Below are 25,510 nucleotides of genomic sequence, written 5' to 3'. Positions count from 1 at the left end.
CCATCTAGGAGTGGCACTGCAGTGTCAGACAGGATGGCAGATTTAAAAAATAGGCCCCAAACAGCACATGATGCAAAAGAAAAAAGAGGTGCACCAAGGTCGCTGGATGGCTAAGTTAAGCGACCCAAGTGGCCGACACAAACACTTGGCCCATCTAGGAGTTGCACTGCAGTGTCAGACAGGATGGCAGATTTAAAAAATAGGCCACAAACAGCACATGATGCAAAGAAAAAAAGAGGTGCACCAAGGTTGCTGGATGGCTAAGCTAAGCGACCCAAGTGGCCGACACAAACACCTGGCCCATCTAGGAGTGGCACTGCAGTTTTCTAGCGAGAGGATGAGTGCTTCCATCCTCATGTGAATCTGAACCACTTGCCATGAACATAGAACAGGCCCTCAGCCATTCCTTGCCACTCCGTGTCGTAAATGGCATATTGGCAAGTTTACGCTTCTCATCAGACGCTTTTAATTTTGATTTTTGGGTCATTTTACTGAACTTTTGTAGTATACTTGACGACACAGAGGTAGAGCAGTGGACTACTGTACCGTACTGCTATATATATACTGGTGGTCAGCAAAATTCTGCACTGTCCTCCTACTATATACTGCACACAACTAAAATGCAGCACAGGTATGGATGCATAGTATACTTGACGACACAGAGGTAGAGCAATGGACTACTGTACCGTACTGCTATATAACTGGTGGTCACAGCAAAATTCTGCACTGTCCTCCTACTATATACTACAATGCAGCACAGATATGGAGCGTTTTTCAGGCAGAGAACGTAGATATTTTCAGCACACTGAGCACGGATATTTGCAAGCACACTGAGCACAGTTATTTGCAGCACACTGAACACAGAAACTGAGAGAGCGCAGGCACGTCCTCTCGCTATCATCTCCAAAGTACGAGTGAAAATGGCGGCGACGTGCGGCTCCTTATATAGAATACGAATCTCGCGAGAATCCAACAGCGGGATGATGACGTTCGGGGGCGTTCTGGTTAACCAAGCAAGGCGAGAAGATCCGAGGCTGCCTCGGAACCGAGTAAAATGGGTGAAGTTCGGGCGGGTTCGTATCTTGACGAACCGAACCTGCTCATCTCCTATATAATAGCCCAGATCTGTGATTCTGTGCCTGGCCGTAACGCTGGGCGGAGTCACAGATCTGTGCGGAGTCACAGATGGAGGAGAGGTGGCTGGATCCTGCCTGCGATTCCCCGGCACGCTCCCCCTGGCTGCTCCACACGGCGGGTACTGGGGTGAGGGCTGTCACTCTCACCCACCAGGGACCCTCCCTCACGTGGATGACGGCATGATGAGAGCCGCATGAGCCGCCAGAGTGGTTTACAGGCCAGAACCGCTGATGCGCCCCGCCACCTGCCCCTCCCCCAGGCGGGCGGCTCTGCTCAGGGAGCCAGTGGGGCGCACAACTGTCAGTGCCGGTAGGTGAGGGGGAGGCGGCGGCATCCCCGTGCGCCCGATGCTGGGGTCTCTGTCCCCCTATATGTCTCCATCCGGCCCACACACCCACCTGCCGCCATTGCGCCTGCGCATCACATCAGAGGGGAGAGGGACTGCAGCACAGACCCCATGCACCCTGCACCCAGCCACATGTAACAGGCTCCCACGTCCTATGTTGGGATGGGAGCTGGTGACATAACTGCAGTCACCAGGTTACCACAATGACACATCCAAAATCACACAACAAATAAAATGTACAGGTGCAGCTCACTCCCACGTGGCTAAATGTATTGCTGGGCAAAACAGTCCCATCACACACCCGCCCCTCCCCCGGACCCCTCCCCCATGCACAGCACCCCCGCCCCTCCCCCACCTGTAGCTCTCCCGAATCCCCTCCCCCATCTAAGGCACCCCCGCACCAGCCCATCCCCCAGCCATGGCACCTCCAGATCCCCTGCCCCAACCGCCGCACCACCGCACCCACCTCTCCACCACCCGCAGCACCTATGAACCCCATCCCCTATCGGCGACACCCACACACCTGCCACTCCCCCACCTGCGTCAACCCCACCGCTCCCCCTCCCGCCCCACCTCCCGACCCCCTATTCCACTCACTGCACCCCAGCACACGCACCTACCCCACCCGCAGCGCCACCGGAACCCCTCCCCCATCCACCTCACCCCCGCCTCTCCCCCACCCGCAGAGCCTCCGGAACTCATCCACAGCCCCCATCCCCCCGCCCCTCCACCATCCGCATCACCTCCCAAACCCCTCCCCCATATGCAGTACCCACCCCTCCCCCACCCGCCCCTCCCTCACCCACAGCACCTCCAGACCCCCGCCTCCATCCACGCCCCACCCGCAGCCACTCATCCCTCCCCCACCCACTGCATCTACAGACCCCTTCCACCGAACCCCGCAACTACCCCTCCCCCACCCGCAACACCTCTGGAACCCCTCACTCAACCGCACCTCCCCCCCCTGCACCCGCACCTCCCCCAAACACACCCAAAAAAAATAAAAATGTAAAGGTGCTGCACAGACAGGCCAGCCTATCGAGCTCACTTCCACGTGGCTAAATGTATTGCTGGGCAAAACAGTCCCGTCACACACCCGCTCCTCCCCCACCTGCAGCTCCCCCAGACCCCCTCCCGCATCCATGGCACCCCCCAACCCAACCCTCCCCCAGCCGTGGCACCTCCAGACCCCCTACCCCACCCACCGCACCCACCCCTCCACCACCCTCAGCGCCTATGGACCCCATTCACAATCGCCGACACCCCCGCACCTGACACTCCCCCACCCGCATCAACCCCACCCCTTCCCCACCACGACACCTCCCAACCCCCTATTCCACTCACGGCACCCCAGCACCCGCACCTTCCCCACCCGCAGCACCACCGGAACCCCTCCCCCATCCACCACAGCACCTCCACCTCACCCACCCGTGACACCCCCACCCCTCCCCCACCTGCAGCACCTCCAGAACTCATCCACAGCCCCCACTCCCCCGTCCCTCCACCAGCCGCAACACCTCCCCAACCCCTCCCCCATCCCCAGTTCCTACCCATCCCTCACCCACAGCACCTCCAGACACCCGCCTTCATCCACAGCCACTCATCCCCCACCCACTGCATTTACAGACCCCTTCCGCGGCACCCCGCAACTACCCCTCCCCCACCCGCAACACCTCTGGTACCCCTCACCCAACCGCACCCCACACCCTGCACCCACTCCTCTCCCAAACGCACCCAAAAAAACCCCAAAATTTAAAGGTGCACTATAGACAGGCCAGCCTATCGAGCTCACTTCCACGTGGCTAAATGTATTGCTGGGCAAAACAGTCCCGTCACACACCCGCCCCTCCCCCACCTACAGCTCTCCCGGATCCCCTCCCCCATCCACGGCACCGTGCACCCACCCCTCCCCCACCCGTGACGCCTCCAGACCCCCTACCCCACCCCCCGCACCACCGCACCCACCCCTCCACCACCCGCAGCGCCTAAGGTCTCCATCCACCATCAGCGACACCCCTGCACCTGGAACTTCCCTGCCCGCATTAACCCCACCCCTCCCCCACCCACAGCACCTCCTGACCCCCTATTACACTCGCGGCACCCCAGCACCCGAACCTTCCCCACACACAGCCCCATCGGAACACCTTTCCTATCCACCACAGCACCTCCCCTCCCCCACCCACGACACTCCCGCCCCACCCGCAGCGCCTCCGGAACTCATCTACGGCACACACTCCCCCGCCCCTCCCCCAGCTGCAACACCTCCCCCCCCCTCCCCCCTTCCGCAGTACCCACCCTTCCCCCACCCACAGCACCTCCGGACCCCCACCTCCATCCGCGCCCCACCCGCAGCCACTCATCCCCCACCCACACCATCTACAGACCCCTTCCGCGGCACCCCGCAACCACCCCTTACCCACCCTCAGCACCTCTGGAACCCTTCACCCAACCGCCCCCCCTTGCACCCACCCCCCCTTCACCTGCCCCTCCACCATGCACAGCACCTCCAGACCCCCTCCTTCATCTGTGGCCACCCACACCCACCCCTCACCCAACATCTACAGACCCCCTCCTTAATCCGCCCCACCAGCAGTCTCTCTGGACCCCCTCCACCATCCGCACCCCCACTTCTCCCCCACCTGCAGTACCTCTGGACCCCCTCCAACATCCACAGGCCAGCTCTCCACCACACGCAGCACCTTGGACACCATCCGCAGCTGCTACCAGTGAGTCCCTGAATCAGGGGTGATCAGCGGCATGGAGAGCCACCTCCACCTCACTGCACCCACCCCCTTTTCAAGCCCCCCCCACGCTAAACTTACACCTACATTCTGTACATCGTGCCCTGCAGGCGCTGTTCACGCCGTCGCAAGGGGCTACGCCCCCTTCACCATCGGATGCCCTTTTGTCGCGCAATATTTAACCACTAACAAAACTAGCAATGCTGGTAATACTCCATATAATACAAATATTGAACGGCAGAAAGGCGTGCAGGTGTTAAGGGGGCGTAGCCCCTTGCGACGGTGTGAAGAGCGCCCGTAGGGCGCGATGAATCACCTAGTCTCTAATAAAAAGGGTAAAAGATTTAATATAAATAACCTTATAGATTCTGGTTTCCTATTCTAACATATTTCTGTAATTATCTACAAGTCACAAAAGGTTACATTTTTATTTTAGGCCATTATACCTAAATGTCCGTAACTTTGAGGCAAACAAATTTAGGACTGAGAGGATGGACGGATTCAGGACATTTAGGTTAAGCAGGTGTGACTAGTTTTGCAATGGAGTGAGTAAAGTATTTTTAAAAAACGCATGCAATTTAACAAATTCCAATGGGTTTATCATACATGGGGGCTTATTGTTATTGGGGGTAATTCAGACCTGATCGCTAGGATGAGTTTTTGCATCCCTGCGATCAGGAAGTCGTCGCCTACAGGGGAGGGTTTTAGCTGTGGGCAGGTGTGCGATCGCATTTGTAGCAGAAATGCACAAACATCAGTTTGTGCAGTTTCTGCTCAGCCCAGGACTTAATCAGCCACTGCGATGGTTTCCTAGTGATCGGGGCTGGAGCTGAGGTCAGACACCCTCCCTCCAAACGCCTGGTCCCTCCTGTAAAGTTGTCAAACTGATGACATCAATATTGTGTAACAGATGTGGCAGGGCATCAAGCGGCCAAAGTGGGAGAAAAGAACAATATATAAAGAATGCGCCACATTCCGAATTCATGACCCACTTGGAAATGAGAGGATAACTAGTAATGATGATGATTTACAGACTGAGGATGCTGTTTTAAAGTTCCTACCAGAGCTTGAGGTGAATGATACTGGATATAAGAAGGAGAATGACTATGATGATGCACATGCTGAATTTTAACAAGTTGCAGGGAACTCCTTCCAGTATATTTTCGCAAGCGTAAAAAATTATTTATTATCAGGCAGTCCTGCATCATCCGCCTGTGGAATTGATAGATACTTGCTGTCTTCAACGACAATACCATTCTCATCCTCATCCTCATCATTCTCAATTTTTTCCTGCAGAAAAGTACAATTGCAAATAGACTTCAATAAGGAACATCCAAGAAGGAACATTGGGTGCTGCCTTTGTTAGAGATGGGAACATCTAGTAAACCTTAAAGGGGGAATGTATTAAACCTTGGAGATAGATAAAGAGGAGAGAGATAAAGTATTAGCCAGGATCAGCTTCTAACTGCTATTTTACAGGCTGTGTTTGAAAAATGACAGGAGTAGATTAGTTGGTACTTTAACTCTAGCCACTTGATTTATTTCCAAAGTTTGGTACATCTCTCACTAAGCATGCAGCAAGGTATAAACAACATTTGTTTATTAAACAATTGTTTGAAAGAGCAATCAAGTAGGACATCAAGCTTCCTGTTTTACAGCCAATGACACACTAGAACCATTAGCTATGTACTTAGTGTGTGCCATCAGTTTTTCACAGATTAGTTCCATGCTACTGTATGTAATTCCAACTTAATTTTATTTCTCCCAGCAATTGGACCAGCAATCCCCCTAACTACAAATACTGTATGTGGGCAAACAGTAGTGATCAAGAAGGCTACATAACAATAAACACCCACTGGAATGATGTAGCACCTGAAGCATCTTAATCAACATCATCATCATCATCATCATCAACATCAACTGCAACATCATCTTTGGAAGCACCAGGGGATCATTATCCTTAGAAGCACTTAGAGCATCATCATCATTTTCTCAATATAGAAACTCTGCACACAATAGTATGTGATAGGCAAGATTCTTTGGCTTTACTAAGCAGCATAAAAGTGTCAATCTACCGGAAAACCCCAGAAATATCATGGGAATCTGATAATGTAGCTATCAGTTTGCATTAGACGCAGGGAGGGGGCATGCAGTCATGTTCACATCTGTCTGTTTCTCACTAATGATGATGACAGATCTGACTGCATCTGACTGTATGAAAATATCTCAAAGACCTCTATTCAGGCAAATAAATGTACACTGCTGCAGTAGTGTTTTAAACGTCAAAATACAAAGCAGGGCCTGATTCGTGTTTGTAAGTAAAGCAAAAAAAGTACATAACTTTGCATCTGGAAAAAAAAAAACATGTTTCCATGCAAGACGAGCAAATACATTTATTTTTTCCACTTTAGAGTCTTAACACGCTAGACAGTTGTGTCTTCATATATCTTGCCTCAATACGCCATGCAGCAAGAGATGCCTGGCGTGAGTCAGTCGGCAGCTCCCGGGCAGCACTGCTAACATCAGGCATCTTTTTTGCAGAAAGTGTGTCTTATTTGCATCACTATATGACTAGGATGCACAAGCAGTTTATTCTGATTAAAATTATATGCTGCATACCTATATTTTGTGTATGACCTCGACTGTATCTGCATACAAAATGCTACATTATCATTGCCAGGAAAATACAGTAACATAACATTTCGTATGCAGATACAGCCGCAGTCATACATAGAACATAGGCATGCTGCATATCATTTTAATCAGCATAAGCTGCTTGTGCATCTTATCGGCTTAGCAATGTGACTTATACGCAGATAAATGGAAAAAGTTGCACACAAAGGCACTCAACACTACAGAGTCACATGTGACTAGAAGGGCTGTTTAACCTGACTGCAGCAAAAATGTAGGAGGACATATATGTATATAACATGAATATAAGAAAAATATAATACAGTACAACACTATTTGGCGTCTTTCTTGTACATGTTTAGGAGGTCATGGAGATATCAACTTTGTGATATGATTGAAGGAAGAAGCATCCACACATTAACAACCATGCTTTCTCAGTCTACCCATCTGTGTAGACTCATCTTAGGGGAGGAGTCCTTAACCACAATATTGGAAATGTATCTTGTTATGAATTAACTCTATTTTGCTATTGTGTTCTTTTTTTGTTCTTCTTCAGTTCAATGCACCTAAAATAAGAAACATTCCCGTATATGAAGGACCAATCATCTTTGGGACAATGGAACAATGAGAATTGGTTTCATCCGCTCAGAAGGAACATTATCAGAAGTAATGTATTGTATTATGTTTGTTTAGATCCATATGATATACAGAGCCATAAGACTCTAAAGTGGAAATTGTTTGCATAATATATGTTCATGAGGTTAGTCATAGAAAACCATGCTGCATGTATTCTGTCCGGTATCCTTTCGAATTGTTGACATTTGGACATTTACATTGTCAACATCAAAATGTGGACATTTCATGAATGTCGATCAGACATATGGTAGACATGGTCATTAGGTCAACAATCAATATGCAAACATGCATTTGAGTCAACATGATGAAAATGTTGACAAATTTATCACATCAACACCAAAATGTTAAAAAAATTGTTGATTTTTAGGTTTAGTTAGGTTTAGAGTGCTGTCTTCCCTTTAATACAGCCCCAGCACTTTTTATGCCTTCAATGAACTACTCCCTCACATCTCACAACTGCATGTTCCGTCTAGTAGCAGCGAGTTGCGTTTCTCTTGCTGTTATTACAGGTTGAGTATCCCTTATCCAAAACGCTTGGGACCAGAGGTATTTTGGATATCGGATTTTTCCGTATTTTGGAATAATTGCATACCATAATGAGATATCATGGCGATGGGACCCAAGTCTAAGCACAGAATGTATTTATGTTTCATATACACCTTATACACACAGCCTGAAGGTCATTTTATACAATATGTTTAATAACTTTGTGTATTAAACAAAGTTTGAGTACATTGAGCCACAGAAAACAAAGATTTCACTATCTCACTCAAAAAAGTCCGTATTTCGGAATATTCCGTATTTCGGAATATTTGGATATGGGATACTCAACCTGTATTGCTATTTAGTCTGTGTTAGCTGTTGAGCACTTTATTTATGCTCTTTTAATCTTATTTTTCAATGATTTTATGTTTTCCCCCTTAATTTAACTGCAGACACTTTTTGGTACCTTATAAATAAAATAACTGTTTTAGAGGAAAGTGTCGATACTTTACCATTATACACTATTAAGACACAATTATTTCTTATGTAGAAAATACTACATTAAATTGCATTATGAATCGGGTAATATGACTTTCATATTTACTACTAACACTATAACATTTCTACTATATAATGGGGTGTTAGTACTTATCTACCGGCAGCAGGCTTAGCACCATATTCAGCTTCAGTTGCAAAATTGCAAAATCGGTCGATTATCGGCAAGCTACGCATGCGCTGCATACACATTGAGTATAATGAATTGAAATCGCAATTTGATTAACAGGTAGTGACCATTTGTAGGTGTTAACATGGCATTTGTGGGGAGTGGTTGGAAAATGCAGGTGTTTTTGGGGCGTGTATCTGACATCAGTTGCAATGGGTTCTGACTAGTAATGAGCAGGTTCGGATCCTCGGGATCCGAACCCGCCCGAACTTCACCTTTTTTTGCATGGGTCCGAGCAACTCGGATCCTCCCGACTTGCCCGGTTAACCCGAGCGCGCCCGAACGTCATCATCCCGCGGTCGGATTCTTGCAAGATTCGTATTCTATATAAGGAGCCGCGAGTCGCCGCCATTTATCACTCGTGCATTGGAGATGATCGTGAGAGGACGTGGCTGCGTCCTCTCAGTTTCTATTTTCAGTGGGCTGCAAATATCTGTGCTCAGTGTGCTGCAAATATCTGTGCTCAGTGTGCTGCAAATATCTGTGCTCAGTGTGCTGCAAGTGCAAATATCTACGTTCTCTGCCTGAAAAACGCTCCATATTTGTGCTCAGTATGCTGCAAATATCTGTGCTCAGTGTGCTAATTGCTTTATTGTGGGGATTGGGGACCAGCAGTATTATATAGTAGGGGGACAGTGCAGAGTTTTGCTGACCAGTGACCACCAGTATTATAAGTTCTCTGCCTGAAAAACGCTCCATATCTGTGCTGCATTGTAGTATATAGTAGGAGGACAGTGCAGAATTTTGCTGACCACCAGTAGAACTATATATATAGCAGTACGGTATATCAGTCCACTGCTCTACCTCTGTGTCGTCAAGTATACTATCCCATCCATACCTGTGGTGCATTTCAGTTTTGCACAGTTTGCTGACCATCAGTATATAATATATAGCAGTACGGTACAGTAGGCCACTGCTCTACCTACCTCTGTGTCGTCAAGTATACTATCCATCCATACCTGTGGTGCATTTCAGTTTTGCACAGTTTGCTGACCACCAGTATATAATATATAGCAGTATGGTACAGTAGGCCACTGCTCTACCTACCTATGTGTCGTCAAGTATACTATCCATCCATACCTGTGGTGCATTTCAGTTTTGCACAGTTTGCTGACCACCAGTATAAAATATATAGCAGTACGGTACAGTAGGCCACTGCTCTACCTACCTCTGTGTCGTCAAGTATATTATCCATCCATACCTGTGGTGCATTTCAGTTGTGCACAGTATATATAGTAGTAGGCCATTGCTATTGATATATTACTGGCATATAATTCCACACATTAAAAAATAGAGCACAAAAATGTGGAGGGTAAAATAGGGAAAGATCAAGATCCACTTCCACCTCGTGCTGAAGCTGCTGCCACTAGTCATGGCCGAGATTATGAAATGCCATCAACGTCGTCTGCCAAGGCCGATGCCCAATGTCATAGTAGAGAGCATGTAAAATCCAAAAAAATAAAGCTATGTAAAATGACCCAAAAATCTAAATCAAAATCATCTGAGGCGAAGCGTAAACTTGCCAATGTGCCATTTACGACACGGAGTGGCAAGGAACGGCTGAGGGCCTGGCCAATGTTCATGGCTAGTGGTTCAGCTTCACATGAGGATGGAAGCACTCATCCTCCTGCTAGAAAACTTAAAAGACTTAAGCTGGCAAAAGCACAGCAAAGAACTGTGCGTTCTTCTAAATCACAAATCCCCAAGGAGAGTCCAATTGTGTCGGTTGCGATGCCTGACCTTCCCAACACTGGACGGGAAGCGGTGGCGCCTTCCATCATTTGCACGCCCCCTGCAAGTGCTGGAAGAAGCACCCGCAGTCCAGTTCCTGATAGTCAAATTGAAGATGTCACTGTTGAAGTACACCAGGATGAGGATATGGGTGTTGCTGGCGCTGGGGAGGAAATTGACAAGGAGGATTCTGATGGTGAGGTGGTTTGTTTAAGTCAGGCACCCGGGGAGACACCTGTTGTCCGTGGGACGAATATGGCCATGAAATGCCTGGTCAAAATACAAAAAAAATCATCTCTTCGGTGTGGAATTATTTAAACAGAAATGCGGACAACTTGTGTTAAGCCGTGTGTTGCCTTTGTCAAGCTGTAATAAGTAGGGGTAAGGACGTTAACCACCTAGGAACATCCTCCCTTATACGTCACCTGGAGCGCATTCATCAGAAGTCATTGACAAGTTCAAAAACTTTGGGTGACAGCGGAAGCAGTCCACTGCCAACTAAATCCCTTCCTCTTGTAATCAAGCTCCTGCATACCACACCACCAACTCCCTCAGTGTCAATTTCCTCCTTAGACAGGAAAGCCAATAGTCCTGCAGGCCATGTCACTGTCAAGTCTGACGAGTCCTCTCCTGCCTGGGATTCCTCCGATGCATCCTTCACTGTAATGCCTACTGCTGCTGGCGCCGCTGTTGTTGCTGCTGGGAGTCGATCGTCATCCCAGAGGGGAAGTCCGAAGACCACTTGTACTACTTCCAGTAAGCAATTGACTGTCCAACAGTCCTTTGCGAGGAAGATGAAATATCACAGCAGTCATCCTGCTGCAAAGCGGATAACTCAGGCCTTGGCAGCCTGGGTGGTGAGAAACGTGTTTCCGGTATCCAACGTTAATTCACAGGGAACTAGAGAATTGATTGAGATACTGTGTCCTCGGTACCAAATATTATCTAGGTTCCATTTCTCTAGGCAGGCGATACCGAAAATGTACACAGACCTCAGAAAAAGAGTCACCAGTGTCCTAAAAAACGCAGTTGTACCCAATGTCCACTTAACCACGGCAAGAACAGCAGCGGCGGCACCAGTAGCAGCATCTCGCAAATGCCAACTTGTTCCTAGGCAGGCTACGCTATGTATCACCGCTTTCCATAAGAGGCACACAGCTGAAAACCTCTTACGGAAACTGAGGAACATCATTGCTGAATGGCTTACCCCAATTGGACTTTCCTATGGATTTGAGACATCGGACAACGCCACCAATATTGGAGGTCATTCCGAGTTGTTCGCTCGCAAGGCGATTTTAGCAGTATTGCACACGCTAAGCCGCCGCCTACTGGGAGTGTATCTTAGCTTCTTAAAATTGCGAACGATGTATTCGCAATATTGCGATTACAAACTTCTTAGCAGTTTCAGAGTAGCTTCTGACTTACTCGGCATCTGCGATCAGTTCAGTGCTTGTCGTTCCTGGTTTGATGTCAAAAACACACCCAGCGTTCGCCCAGACACTCCCCCGTTTCTCCAGCCACTCCCGCGTTTTTTCCGGAAACGGTAGCGTTTTTTCCCACACGCCCTTAAAACGGCCTGTTTCCGCCCAGTAACAACCATTTCCTGTCAATCACACTACGATCGCCGGAGCGAAGAAAAAGCCGTGAGTAAAAATACTATCTTCATAGCAAAATTACTTGGCGCAGTCGCAGTGCGGATATTGCGCATGCGCACTAAGCGGAAAATCACTGCGATGCGAAGAAATTTACCGAGCGAACGACTCAGAATGAGGGCCCTTGTGCGTGCATAACACCCTGGCAAATTCCAGCACGTCCCATGTTTTGCACATACATTGAATTTGGTGGTGCAGAATTATTTAAAAAACGACAGGGGCGTGCAAGAGATGCTGTCGGTGGCCCGAAGAATTGCGGACCACTTTCGGCATTCAGCCACCGCGTGCCGAAGACTGGAGCACCAGCAAACACTCCTGAACCTGCCCTGCCATCATCTGAAGCAAGAGGTGGTAACGAGGTGAAATTCAACACTCTATATGCTTCAGAGGATGGAGGAGCAGCAAAAAGGGCATTCAAGACTATACAGCTACCTACGATATAGGCAAAGGAGGGGGAATGTACCTGACTCAAGCACAGTGGAAAATGATTTCAATGTTGTGCAAGGTTCTGCAACCCTTTGAACTTGCCACACGTGAAGTCAGTTCAGACACTGCCAGCCTGAGTCAGGTCATTCCCCTCAGGCTTTTGCAGAAGAAGCTGGAGAGATTGAAGGAGAAGCTAAAACAGAGCTATTCCACTAGGCATGTGGGACTTGTGGATGGAGCCCTTAATTCGCTTAACCAGGATTCACGGGTGGTCAATATGTTGAAATCAGAGCACTACATTTTGGCCACCGTGCTCGATCCTAGGGTTAAAGTGAGGAAAAGGCTAAGAATTCCGAGCCCACCTGCTGGCGGTGATGCAGGGCAGTCTGGAGCGAGTGCTGACATCTGGTCCGGACTGAAGGACCTGCCAACGATTACTGACATGTCGTCTACTGTCACTGCATATGATTCTGTCACCATTGAAAGAATAGTGGAGGATTATATGAGTGACCGCATCCAAGTAGGCACGTCAGACAGTATACTGGCAGGAAAAAGAGGCAATTTGGAGGCCCTTGCACAAACTGGCTTTATTTGACCTAAGTTGGCCCCCCTCCAGTGTGTACTCTGAAAGAGTGTTTAGTGCAGCCGCTCACCTTGTCAGCATTCGGCGTACGAGGTTACTTCCAGAAAATTTGGAGAAGATGATGTTTATCAAAATGAATTATAATCAATTCCTCCGAGGAGACATTCACCAGCAATTGCCTCCAGAAAGTACACAGGGACCTGAGGTGGTGGATTCCAGTGGAGACGAATTAATAATCTGTGAGGAGGGGGATGTACACAGTGAAAGGGTTGAGGAATCGGACGATGATAAGTAGGTGGACATCTTGCCTCTGTAGAGCCAGTTTGTGCAAGGAGAGATTGATTGCTTCTTTTTTGGTGGGGGCCCAAACCGACCAGTCATTTCAGTCACAGTTGTGTGGCAGACCCTGTCGCTGAAATGATGGGTTTGTTAAAGTGTGCATGTCCTGTTTATACAACATAAGGGTGGGTGGGAGGACCCAAGGACAATTCCATATTGCACCTCTTTTTTCTTTCATTTTTCTTTGCATCATGTGCTGTTTGGGGACTATTTTTTGAAGTGCCATCCTGTCTGACACTGCAGTGCCACTCCTAGATGGGCCAGGTGTTTGTGTCGGCCACTTGGGTCGCTTAGCTTTAGTCACAAAGCTACTTCATTGCGCCTCTTTTTTTCTTTGCATCATGTGCTGTTTGGGGACTATTTTTTTGAAGTGCCATCCTGTCTGACACTGCAGTGCCACTCCTAGATGGGCCAGGTGTTGTGTCGGCCACTTGGGTTGCTTAGCTTAGTCACACAGCTACCTCATTGCGACTCTTTTTATCTTTGCATCATGTGCTGTTTGGGGACTATTTTTTTGAAGTGCCATCCTGTCTGACACTGCAGTGCCACTCCTAGATGGGCCAGGTGTTTGTGTCAGCCACTTGGGTCGCTTAGCTTAGTCATCCAGCAACCTCGGTGCAAATTTTAGGACTAAAAATAATATTGTGAGGTGTGAGGTGTTCAGAATAGACTGGAAATGAGTGTAAATTATGGTTATTGAGGTTAATAATACTTTGGGATCAAAATGACCCCCAAACTCTATGATTTAAGCTGTTTTTGAGGGTTTTTTGTAAAAAAACACCCGAATCAAAAACACATCCGAATCCGACAAAAAATTTTCAGGGAGGTTTTGCCAAAATGCGTCCGAATCCAAAACACGGCCGCGGAACCGATTCCAAAACCAAAACACAAAACCCGAAAAATTTCCGGTGCACATCACTAGTTGTGACTAAAAACATGGCTCCGGTACAATTGCATTCTCATTATTCTGAGTAGCCCTGGATCAACCGGAATTGACAATGGTCTCGTTTTCTTCGATTGCATACGCAATGCTGCAATCTGTGGGCAACTTTTACTTTACTGGGCGGCACTTCACATGCGATTTGTAGCAGAAGCAGATCGAGAAAATCACAATATCTGTCTCAGTAGCGATCCAACCTGAATTAGGGCCTTAATGCTCTGTTTTTTTATGCTGGGAATAATAATAATAATAAAAATAATAATAATAATTTTATTTATATAGCGCTCTTTCTCCAAACAGGACTCAAGGCGCTTGAATGTCTTCAAATTCATGCAGTTCAACATTTAATGCACATTTATGTGAAAAGAGCTATATTATGTATATGTTCTAGGAACAATGGCCCAATTCATGTACAGTTGTGCTCACGAGTTTACATACCCTAGCAGAATTGGCCATTTGTCAGAGAATATGAATGATAACTCACAAACTTTTCTTTCACTCATGGTTAGTGGTTGGATGATGCCATTTATTGTCAAACAACTGTGTTTACTCTTTTTAAATCATAATGACAACAGAAACTACCCAAATGACCCTGATCAAAAGTTTACATACCCTGGAGATTTTGGCCTGATAACGTGCACACAAGTTGACACAAACGGGTTTGAATGGCTACTAAAGGTAACCATCCTCACCTGTGATCTTTTTGCTTGTAATCAGTGTGTGTGTATAAAAGGTCAGTGAGTTTCTGGACTCCTGAAAGACCCTTGCATCTTTCATCCAGTGCTGCACTGACGTGTCTGGATTCTTGGTCATGGGGAAAGCAAAAGAATTGTCAAAGGATCTGCGGGAAAAGGTAATTGAACTATATAAAACAGGAAAGGGATATAAAAAGATATCAAAGCAATTGAGAATGCCAATCAGCAGTGTTCAAACTCTAATTAAGAAGTGGAAAATGAGGGATTCTGTGGAAACCAAATCACGGTCAGGTAGACCAACAAAAATGTCAGCCACAACTGCCAGGAAAATTGTTCGGGATGCAAAGAAAAATCCACAAGTAACTTCAGCTGAAATACAGGACTCTCTGAAAAAAAGTGGTGTGGTTGTTTCAAGATGCACAATAAGGAGGCATTTGAAGAAAAATGGGCTGCATGGTTGAGTCGCCAGAAGAAAGCCATTACTACGCAAATGCCACAAAGCATCCCGCTTACAATACTCCAAACAGCACAGAGACAAGCCTCAAAACTTCTGGAACAAAGTCATTTGGAGTGATGAGACCAAAATTTAACTTTTTGGCCACAACCATAAACGTTACATTTGGAGAGGAGTCAACAAGGCCTATGATGAAAGGTACACCACATTAACCACAAAAGACTTCAAGCTGTCATTGATGTTAAAGGGGACAATACACGGTATTAAGAACTGGGGTATGTAAACCTTTGATCAGGGTCATTTGGGTAGTTTCTGTTGTCATTATGATTTAAAAAGAGTAAACACAGTTGTTTGACAATAAATGGCTTCACCCAACCACTAACCATGAGTGAAAGAAAAGTTTGTGAGTTATCATTCATATTCTCTGACAAATGGCCAGAAAATCACAAATTCTGCTAGGGTATGTAAACTTATGAGCACAACTGTATGTATGGAAGCGCACAGCCATAAGGAAGCGGCCGAAAGGAAGCAACTGTGCAATTCCATCTAAATAAAATTGTAATGTAGCTGGCGGCGTCTGTAGGAGTAGACATCTCCTATTAGCATTAACGAGGATTCAAGTGTGGTGTCTGAAGACACAGCCTCGGATCATCATTGCTACCATTGGTCACAATTCGCGATGGTTACAGGCAGTGGCCAGCCTGCATAAGCTGAAGCTTACTCGGGCTTGACATAGGATCCGGACACATGCGCAGAATGGGTCTTACACCTGCGCAGATCCACAAACAGTATTTGTACGCAAACCATCGGATTGGTTGGATCTAAGTAATATAGGCTATATTATAATTACTGTCTGACCCTTTTAGATTGATTTTTATAACAATTCTTCCAGTAATTCCTAATATCATTACCCAGTACAATATATTCCTAATATTGGCTCTTATATGATCTTTTTTACAATTCTTCCATAATCCCTAACATAAATACTCAGTGTGATATGTTTCTCATATTGGCCCTCATTCAGAGTTGATCGCTTGCTGCCGTTTTTCACAGCGCAGCGATCAAGTGAAAAAGCAGCAATTCTGCACATGCGCATGGTACGCAGCGCGCATGCGCTAACTACTTTCACACAAAACTTTGAAGTTTTACCCAAACTCGAGCAACGTTTTTCAGTCGCTCGAGTGTTCGTAGTGTGATTGACATGAAGTGGGTGTTTCTGGGCGGCAACTCAGCATTTTCAGGGAGTGTGCAAAAAAAAAGCAGGCGTGCCAGGCAAAAACGCAGGAGTAGCTGGAGAAACAGGGGAGTGGCTGGCCGAAAGCAGGGCATGTTTGTGACTTCAAACCAGGAACTAAACAGACTGCAGTCATCGCAAGGAAGGAGTAGGTCTGGAGCTACTCAGAAACGGCATGAAATTATTCCTGTGCAGTTCTGCTAATCTTTCGTTTGCATTTCTGCTAAGCTAAGATGCGCTCCCAGAGGGCGGCGGCTTAGCGTTTGCAGTGCTGCTAAAAGCAGCTAACGAGCGATCAACTCGGAATAAGGGCCATTGGCTCTTATATGTTCGCCTGTATCACTAATTAGTCCCTGATTTCATTAAGATATCAAGACACTCATTTAAATCAGAGTGCCATTAGTCATCATTGGAGGGCTATCTGATGCTGCCATTTAACAGTATGGTTCACACATTCAGAATTAAACACTACCCTTAATGCTACTATGTTTAGGTGTGAGCTCATCTTCCAATGCCTCTTATCACTAGGTAACGGGAAACACTGATCTGAGCTGCATGCAATTGGCCTGGACCCCCCCAGGTGCGTGCACAATCATTTGCAATAAATTAAATCCTTTAGAACACAGGTTCTCAAACTCGGTCCTCAGGACCCCACACAGTTCATGTTTTGCAGGTCACCTGTAGATTTTTAAAATGTGACAGTTGGTGATACATAGTGCAGCTGCCGGATGACCTGGAAAACGTGAACCATGTGGGGTCCTGAGGACCGAGTTTGAGAACGACTGCGCTAGAAGCACACAGCGGAACTGTAAGTGATCAAGCCTAAAGGGTACATCATACTATTACACAAGTGTCAGTTTTACCATATATGCACTGGGCCCTTGTATGGCTCATCTCCCACAGTGTAACCTTCGAAGTGCGCCCAACATGGCTGCCTCATCTGGTATGCTTGTGGATGGGATGAAAAATACATGGACCTGATGGTTTTGTTGGAACCCTACTCTGAACTTTAGGACTCTGAAATCACCCCCATTTTGTGTCATCTCTTCTAGGGTAGACTCTTCCACCCTGGGTAATCCTACGCTGTGCGCCCAATATGGCTGCTGCACCAGGTACCTTGTGAGGGCGGAATATACAACCCTTGGAAGTTATTGCCCAAAATGCCTACACCAATAATGCATTATACTTTCTTTGTGCTTAAGGTTTTAATTTATGTCTGTGTGGCTTATCTATTGCTGTATTACTTAAATCTTCTGTATTATATGCATTGTTTTTGATGTCTGTAAAGCACCTTGAGTCCTGTTGGAGAAAGAGCGCTATATAAATAAAATTATTGTTATTATTATTATTATTATTATTATTATTATTATCATTGTGCAGTCGTGGGGTAAATATATAATTAACCTTCTAATCCATATAATGAGTTATGGATGTAGAGATGCCAATCATTTAGTACAATACGGCATTGTTAAATGCACATGACTCTTGCCTAGTCTTCTGGTATGTTCATGAGACTCCAAAATATTCTGCTGGACTACTGGGAGTCGAGAATAGTTTATCTTCTGTGAAGTGGCACAGACAGGGGTGGGACAAAGCAATGCAGGTTGAATCACCTATCTATAGCGCAGGGTTGGACTGGCCCACATTGGTACAGGGGAAACCACCGGTGGGCCCTACTGCCTAGGGGCCCTCCTCCTCCTCTAGGGATCAGGTTCTAGACTGTGTTCTTTAATTATACATGTGTAACATTATACTGCACAGGACTATGATGTATTCTCTACAGTGCATTGCCAATATTTATCTTGTACATTATCATGCACGCACTAGCAGTATTTATATATTTGTCAAGGGGCCCAGCCCATGCACTCACTAATGGTTAGGCAAACCAATGTAGCGGCTGGCCACAACACCTCTGGAGACTGACCACACCCCTTATCATGGGCCCCTACCACTGCATTTCTCGGTGAGCCCTTTATGCCCCAGTCCGACACTGCTATAGCCCCACACCCAAATGACATCTCCATCTACCACAATCAATATGTTGATCAACAGGATCACATGGTTGTATCTATTTGAGAGTTTCAATCAAAAGAAATCTTTTCATAAGAACTACTTTTTTTTTTTCAAATTGAGTGCACACATTTTATTTTACAGAGAAAAACGTTATTGCAACTTGGTAAATGATACTTTTGTGAGAATACAAATCAGAATTTATTTTATCTACTATTTAAGAGATACTAAATATTTTGGAATGGTAACTGATTAGTGGATATGCTAAAATGTATTTTAAACATACATCCTAACTCCAAATAAAATTGTTAAAATGTTTTAATACTTTTGGAGAAGTGGTAATAACCTATTTTTTCTACTAAATGGGGTTGTTTAGGTTTGTTAGCATACCAAAAAAGTTAGCAATTGGGCAAAACTATGCTGTACTCCAGTTGGGGCAGATATAATATGTGCAGAGAGAGTTAGATTTGAGAACCGAACCCCCCTGAACTTCACTACCCGAGCCCAGATCCGAGTCAGGCTTGGAATTTCCCGCCTGACTCGGAAACCAGAACAAGGCAAAACATCATCATCCCACTGTCGGATTCTCGCGGGGTTTGGAATCCATATAAGAAGCCGCGCATCGCCGCCATTTTCACTCCGGCATTGGAGAGTGTATGCATCAGTACAGTTGTAGTGTCTTGTACTGCATCAGTCCAGCCACAGTGGTAGTGTCCTCTACTGCCTTATGTCCAGTGCTGCTGTATAACTCCAGTCCGTTGCAGTGGTGCTGTGTTGTCTTGCATCAGTCCAGTGGTGGTGTCCCTGTGCTGCCGTCCAGTGATACTGCCGTATATGTCCAGTGATACTGCCGTATATGTCCAGTGGTACTTCTATATAATTCCAGTGATACTGCCATATATGTCCAGTGGTACTGCCATATAATTCCAGTGATACTGCCGTATAAATCCAGTGATACTGCGGTATATGTCCAGTGGTACTGCCGTATAAATCCAGTGATACTGGCATATGAATCCAGTTATACTGGCGTATAAATCCAGTGATACTGGCATATAATTCCAGTGATACTGCCGTATAGTTCCAGTGGTACTGGTGTATAACTCCAGTGATCCTGCCGTATAAATCCAGTCCAGTGTTACTGCCATATAAGTCCAGTGGTACTGCCATATAATTCCAGTGATATTGCCGTATAATTCCAGTGATACTGTCGTACAAGTCCTTTGATACTGCTGTATAAATGCAGTCCAGTGGTACTGCCGTATAAGTCCAGTGATACTGCCGTATAATTCCAGTGATAGTGCCATATAAGTCCAGTCCAGTGGTGCTGCCATAATAGTGCAGTGGTGCTGTTCTGTGCTGTATAATATTTACTCCAAATAAAGGGGTTATTAATATTTAATCCAAATAATTTTCACAGGGTTTGCCCTGTGTGGTGTAGCGGTACGCTCTCCTGTACCGCATATTGGGGGTAATTCCAAGTTGACCGCTGCAGGAAATTTTTTAGCAGTTGGGCAAAACCATGTGCACTGCAGGGGAGGCAGATATAACATTTGCAGAGAGAGTTAGATTTGGGTTGGTTATTTTATTTCTGTGCAGGGTAAATACTGGCTGCTTTATTTTTACACTGCAATTTAGATTGCAGATTGAACACACCACACACAAATCTAACTCTCTCTGCAAATGTTATATCTGCCCCCCCTGCAGTGCACATGGTTTTGCCCAACTGCTAAAAAATTTCCTGCTGCGATCAACTTGGAATTACCCCCATTGTTATATAACTTCAGAAAAATTATGGAGAACAAAAATTTGGAGAATAAAATAGGGAAAGATTAATAACCACTTCCTCCTAGTGCTGAAGCTGCTGCCACTAGCCATGACATAGATGATGAAATGCCATCAACATCGTCTGCCAAGGCCGATGCCCAAATTGATAGTAGAGGGCATGTAAAATCCAAACAGCCAAAGTTTAGTAAAAAGACCCCAAAAAATAAATTGAAATGGTCTGAAGAGAAACGTAAAATTTCCAATATGCCATTTATGACACGGAGTGGCAAGGAACGGCTAAGGCCCTGGCCTATGTTCATGACTAGTGGTTCAGCTTCACATGATTATGGAGTCCCTCGTCCTCCTGCTAGAAAAATGATAAGCGTTAAGCTGGCAAAAGCACAGCAAAGAACTGTGCGTTCTAATATGGTATCACAAACCCCCAAGGAGAGTCCAAGTGTGTCGGCGGTTGCAATGCCTGACCTTCCCAACACTGGACGGGAAGAGGTGGCGCCTTCCACCATTTGCATGCCCCCTTCAAGTGCTGGAAGGAGCACCCACAGTCCAGTTTCTGATATTCAAATTGAAGATGTCACTGTTGAAGTACACCAGGATGAGGATATGGGTGTTGCTGGCGCTGAGGAGGAAGTTAACGATGAGGATTCTGATGGTGATGTGGTTTGTTTAAATCATGCACCGGGGGAGACACCTGTTGTCCGTGGGAGGAATAAGGCCATTTTGATGCCTGGACAAAATACCAAAAAACCACCTCTTGTATGTGGAATTATTTCTCCACAAATCCGGACAACAGCTGTCAAGCCGTGTGTTGCCTTTGTCAATCTGTAATAAGTACGGGTAAGGAAGTTAACCACCTAGGAACATCCTCCCTTATACGTCACCTGCTGAGCATTCATCAGAAGTCAGTGTCAAGTTGTGAAACTTTGGGTAAGAGCATAAGCAGTCCACTGACACCTAAATCCCTTCTTCCTCTTGTACCCAAGCTTCTGCAAGCCACACCACCAACTCCCTCAACGTCAACTTCCTCCTCAGTCAGGAACATCAGTAGTCCTACAGGTCATATCACTGGCAAGACTGAGGAGTCCTCTCCTAACCGGGATTCCTCCGGAGGATCCTTGAGTGGTATGCCTACTGCTGCTGTTGCTGCCGCTGCTGTTGTTGCTGCTGGGAGTCGATCGTCATCCCAGAGAGGAAGTCGGAAGACCACTTGTACTACTTCCAGTAAGCAATTGACTGTCCAACAGTCCTTTGTTAGAAAGATGAAATATGACAGCAGTCATCCTGTTGCAAAGCGGATAACTGAGGCCTTGACAGCTATGTTGGTGTTAGACGTGCGTCTGGTTTCCGCCATTAGTTCATTGGGATTTAGAGAATTGATGGAGGTAGTGTCCCCCCAGTACTAAATCCCATCTAGGTTCCACTTCACTAGGCAGGCGATACCGAGAATGTACAGAGACATCAGAAAAAGTGTCCTCAGTGTCCTAAAAAATGCAGTTGTACCAACTGTCCACTTAACTACGGACATGTGGACAAGTGGAACAGGGTAGACTAAGGACTATATGACTGTGACAGCCCACTGGGTAGATGTTTTGCCTCCCGCAGCAACAACAGTAACAGCGACACCAGTAGCAGCATCTCGCAAATGCCAAATCATTCCTAGCCAGGCTACGCTATGCATCACCGCATTCCGTAAGAGGCACACCACTGACAACCTCTTACAGAAACTGAGGGACATCATCACACAATGGCTTACTCCACTTAGACTCTCCTGGAGATTTGTGATATCGGACAACCCCACCAATATTGTGCGTGCATTACATCTGGGCAGATTCCAGCACGTCCCATGTTTTGCACATACAAATTAATATGGTGGTGCAGAATTTTTTTTAAAATGACAAGGGCGTGCAGGAGATACTGTTGGTGGCCCAAAACATTGCGGGCCACTTTCGACATTCAGCCACCGCGTGCCGAAGACTGGAGCACCAGCAAACACTCCTGAACCTGCCCTGCCATCACCTGATGCAAGAGGTGGTAACGAGGTGGAATTCAACACTGCTATATGCTTCAGAGGATGGAGGAGCAGCAAAGGCCATTCAAGCCTATACATCCACCTATGATATAGGCAAAAAAGGGGGAATGCACCTGACTCAAGCGCAATGGAGAATGATTTCCATCTTGCGCAAGGTTCTCCAACCCTTCGAACTTGCCACACGTGAAGTCAGTTCAGACACTGCCAGCTTGAGTCAGGTCATTCTCCTCATCAGACTTTTGCAGAAGCAGCTGGAGAAATTGAAGGAGGAGCTAAAATGCAGCGATTCCGCAAAGTATGTGGGACTTGTGGATGGAGCGCTTAATTCACTTCGCCAGGATTCAAGGGTGGTCAATCTGTTGAAATCAGAGCACTACATTTTGGCTACAGTGCTCGATCCTAGGTTTAAAGCCTACATTGTATCTCTCTTTCCAGCAGACACAAGTCTGCAGAGGTTCAAAGACCTGCTGGTGAGAAAATTGTCAACTCAAGTGGAACATGACCCATCAACAGCTCCTCCTTAATTTTCTCCCGCAACTGGGACTGCGAGGAAAAGGATAAGATTCCCTAGCTTAACCACTGGTGGTGATGCAGGGCAGTCAGGAGCGAGTGCTGACATCTGGTCCAAACTGAAGGACCTGCCAACGATTACTGACATGTCTACTGTCATTGTTTGGATGGTGGCAAGCTGCGCTCAGCTCTTTCTATATATTGGATACAAAGTAGCTGCTGTTGGAAATATGGGATTGTTAGGGGTACTCCTTCCCCAAATCGTAGAGAGCACGGACCATCGCTGAGCCCGCAAGTCCTCTCCGAACGCCGGACACCGTAAACAGGAAGCCCAGGACCAAGGAGGAGGACGACGCGGTAAGCGAACGTCTAAGTCTGCCGGCAGAATAAAATCATTTGTATTTGCGGAGCAGCAAATAAAACTTTGATCTGTTATTTGACTAATGCGGGACACATCATCTGAACCCGCACATCAATAGACTGCTACTTTGTATGATATCAAATCAAACTAACAAAAAGTGACATTTGAAAAGAGGAAACATTCCACAACACAGGGGAGTAGAGTAAACCGCTACAAAGTGTATCAACTCCCTCTGAATTAGAAACAGTTACCACAAATATATGTGTCTTAATGTTTGTATGTGTATGTGTATTGTCCATATGTGTTAAAATTTGCACTAAATACTTTTATAAGTAAATGTTTTCTTGTGATCACAAGTGGAAAAAACATTTTATAATACTATCTTTTATCTGCCAAAGTGCTTATAATTTGTGTTAACAATAAAAAGAATATATTTATAAAAATCTGTCTATAACAAAAGTCTTTATTGGGTTTATACAAAGTGAAGCGCTGGAAATTTTTCTCGTTCTCATAGTGTCTACTGTCATTGCAAATGATTCTGTCACTATTGAAAGAATGGTGGAGGATTATATGAGTGACAGCATCCAAGTAGGCATGTCAGACAGTCCGTATGTATACTGGCAGGAAAAAGAAGCGATTTGAATGCCCTCGCACAAACTGGCTTTATTTGACCTAAGTTGCCCCCCCTCCAGTGTGTACTCCGAAAGAGTGTTTAGTGCAGCCAGTAACCTTGTCAGGTATCGGCGTAGGAGGTTACTTCCACAAAATGTGGAAAAGATGATGTTCATCAAAATGAATTATAAATTTCTCCGGGAAGACCTTTACCAGCAATTGCCTCCAGAAAGTACACAGGGACCTGTGATAGAAGATTCCAGTGGAGACAAATTAATACTCTGTGAGGAGGAGGAGGAGGAGGAGGATGTACACACTGAAATGGGTGGTGAATTGGAGGATGAGGATGAGGTTGACATCTTGCTTCTGTAGAGCCAGTTTGTGCAAGGAGAGATTGATTGCTTCTTTTTTGGTGGGGGCCAAAACCACCAGTCATTTCAGCCACAGTCATGTGGCACACCCTGTCGCTGAAATGATTGGTTTGTTAAAGTGTGCATGTCCTGTTTATACAACATAAGGGTGGGTGGGAGGGCACAAGGACAATTCCATCTTGCACCTCTTTTTCTTCTTTGCATCATGTACTGTTTGGGGACTAGTTTTTTATAGTGCCATACTGTCTGACACTGCAGTATAAATCCAGGGGTGCTGCTATATAAGTCCAGTCCAGTGATGCTGTCTTGTGCTGCATCAGTCCAGTGGTGGTGTCTTGTGCTGCCATAAGTCCAGTGGTGGTGTCTTGTGCTGTATATTATTTACTCCAAATAAAAGGCTTATATACAGTACTTTTTACAGGGTTTGCCCTGTGTGGTGTAGGGGTACGCTCGACTGTGCTGCATATTATTTTAATAGCTCCAAATAAAAGGGTTATTGTTATCCAAATTAATTTTACAGGGTTTGCCATGTGTGTGTGTGTCTGGTTTAGGGGTACGCTCTCCTGTGCCACCATTATTGTGCGTGTATTACATCTGGGCAAATTCCAGCACGTCCCATGTTGTTTGTGCCGCACACTTGTGTCGCTTAGCTTAGTCATACAACTACCTCATTGCACCTCTTTTTCTTCTTTGCATGATGAGCTGTTTGGGGCCTAGTTTTTTTAAGTGCCATCCTGTCTGCCACTGCAGTGCCACTCCTATATGGGCCAGGTGTTTGTTCCGCACACATTTGTCGCTTAGCTTAGTCATACAGCTAACTCATTGCATCTCTTTTTCTTCTTTGCATCATGTGCTGTTTGGGACCTATTTTTTAAATCTGCCATCCTGTCTGACACTGCAGTGCCACTCCTAGATGGGCCAGGTGTTTGTGCCGCCCACTTGTGTCGCTTAGCTAAGTTATCCTGCTACCTCTGTGCAACCTTTTGGCCTAAAAACAATATTGTGAGGTAACATAGTAAGTAACATACTAACATAGTAACTAAGGTTGAAAAAAGACAATTGTCCATCGAGTTCAACCTTTTT

General features: G+C 46.1%; 1 long non-coding RNA gene across 3 annotated transcripts in view; it reads left to right on the top strand.

Moving 5' to 3' along the window:
• LOC134969921 (uncharacterized) overlaps positions 1-25,510 on the top strand; it is a 79,831-nt gene that overhangs the window by 6,364 nt on the left and 47,957 nt on the right. For 2 of the 3 annotated variants that reach the window (XR_010189565.1, XR_010189567.1), the window contains exons 2-3: positions 5,993-6,242; positions 7,412-7,521. This is a non-coding gene — a long non-coding RNA (uncharacterized LOC134969921). The remainder of the gene's footprint in view (positions 1-5,992; positions 6,243-7,411; positions 7,522-25,510) is intronic. The other variant, XR_010189566.1, reaches the window with a different exon arrangement.

The sequence above is a fragment of the Pseudophryne corroboree genome, chromosome 11 (assembly GCF_028390025.1).
Source record: "Pseudophryne corroboree isolate aPseCor3 chromosome 11, aPseCor3.hap2, whole genome shotgun sequence".
Classification (NCBI taxonomy): Eukaryota; Metazoa; Chordata; class Amphibia; order Anura; family Myobatrachidae; genus Pseudophryne; species Pseudophryne corroboree.
This window is presented reverse-complemented; position numbering and strand designations above follow the sequence as displayed.